A 2039-nucleotide genomic window follows, 5' to 3' on the forward strand; every position below is an offset into this window, starting at 1 on the left:
CCTCGGGGCACAGAGAGTGTCTCCCCCCAGCCCAGGTGCCCTCAGTACCCTCGGGGCACAGAGAGTGTCTCCCCGCTCTCGGCCGTGCCGGGGCTGCCGACTCAGGACCGGCCGAGGGTTCCTGAGGGGCTCGCACAAACCCGCTCGGCCGCTGATTGTGGTGGTGTTTGAGGGTCCTCCAGGACAAGGGAGGAGATGAGAATCTTGACTCCCCCTTTCAGAAGGCTGAAATATTATTTTATGATCTCTATTATATTAAAAGAAAATGAGATATTAGAACTACACTAAAAGAGCAAGGAGACATCAGAAAGCTGGAAAGGAATGAATAATAAAAACCTGGGACTGATCACAGCCCCGACACCGCTGGACCATGATTGGTCATCAAGTAGAAACAATGCACAGGAGACCAACCCAAGATGCCCCTGTTGCTAAACCATCTCCAGCCCACACTCCACAGCCACCAGATTGTTATTGGTTCCATTTCTGTTCTGAGGCTTCTCAGGAGAAAAATCCCAGCGAAAGGATTTTCATCAAACACGTCAGTGCCAGGTGATGGCACAGGCAGCATGGGCTGGCAGAGGTCACTGTGTCATCCCTGCCAGCCCAGGTGTCACAGCAAGGAGGAGAGAGTTCACCCTGTGCTCACACTGCAATACAGAGCAATACAACACAACACACACATTAACACAAGATTATAACCTTTTTCTATTTTCATTACATGTGGATTTATTGTTACAGGACACCCAAAACAACAAAAGCACCCAAAAAACAGCACTCATCTACCATTAACACCCCCTTCAAATGACACACAAACTCACCGTCCCTCCCCTCACAACTGCTAAATTACACCCCAGCAATCCTTGGTCCTCAGGAACGTGGTTCCCAGGAGCCTCCAAAAAATCCTCCTGCCTGACGAAATACCCAGTCCCTGGACGGTGCGCGCCCAAACTTTGGCGATGAACGTCGCCTCGCAGACCGACCGGGACCGGGGAAAAAAAACCCAGCCGGGGGGCAAAAAAAAAAGAAAAAAAAAACCCAGCCGGGGGTGGCGGTGGGGAACCAGGCTAGGGATTTTTTACTCTAAATTTACAAATGAGTTGAAAAACCTGAAAAGCAAAAGTCACACGGTTAAATCCAGTCAGCATGCGCTCACACACTCAGAGATGAGCAGACAGACAGACACAGACACATGCTCACGCACTCCTCCCATTTAAACGTTCCCTGTGGCTCTTACTCGAGACGCTGAAGAACGCGCTTCCACGCTTCTTCTGGCTGCCGCTCCTCGACGTCAAATGGTAGATTCTGGGGAAATCGGTAGCCTCGGGGACCTGTGAGACGACAGGAAGCGGTCAACGAGTGGCTGACAGCTAGGACTTGTCCCTGCTCTGGACCAATAAATTTTCTACCCAAAATCCCATAAAAGACAGATGAACAGTCAAGTTTTTATAACTGTTCTACCTAACTGTGACTATGTGCCAGGGCAGGGCAGCTCCGACCATAAGTGGTACAACGTAAGTACACACGATATAAGCCGACGCATACAGTGCAAGTGTACATGGAGTGTAAGTACATACAGTATAAGCCAACATAGGTACACACAATATAAGTACATACAGTATAAGCCAGCATAGGTACAAGCAATGTAAGCACATACAGTATAAGCCAGGACTTGAGGTAACTCTCTGGAAGATACTAATTCTTGAGCCCTATACCCTTTGAGAAGATAGAACCTATAGAACTTCTGCAGTCACGTGAGGAGGGTGTAAGACGCTTCCTCCAGAAGTCCAAGAGAATGGCGTGGAAAAAAAGGCACTACCAAAGCCGGTAGTGAGAAGGAAGACGGATGAGAACATCTTGTCCCTTTGAGACATTCCTGTCTCAAAGAGTAAAAATGTAAAGATGCCGGAATAAGGGATATCCGGAAAGGAACGTGACTAGAATATGGGCAATGTGGCACGGAATAGTGCCAATAAAGCATCGAGACGTGACAAAGGCCTGTGACACGTAAGACAATGGACACAGACTACATAACACAGACA

The 2039-nt window shown here is 48.6% G+C and overlaps 1 long non-coding RNA gene across 1 annotated transcript; it reads right to left on the reverse strand.

The window, feature by feature from the left end:
- Nucleotides 1-215: 215 nt before the first annotated feature.
- On the reverse strand, nucleotides 216-1313 carry LOC136570707 (uncharacterized). The gene is made up of 2 exons (XR_010785560.1): nucleotides 1235-1313; nucleotides 216-1106 (listed from the first exon to the last, which is right to left on the reverse strand). It is a non-coding gene; the product is annotated as an uncharacterized lncRNA (long non-coding RNA).
- Between the last annotated feature and the right edge of the window lie 726 nt (nucleotides 1314-2039).

Source organism: Molothrus aeneus, unplaced genomic scaffold (genome assembly GCF_037042795.1).
Source record: "Molothrus aeneus isolate 106 unplaced genomic scaffold, BPBGC_Maene_1.0 scaffold_352, whole genome shotgun sequence".
Lineage (NCBI taxonomy): Eukaryota > Metazoa > Chordata > Aves > Passeriformes > Icteridae > Molothrus > Molothrus aeneus.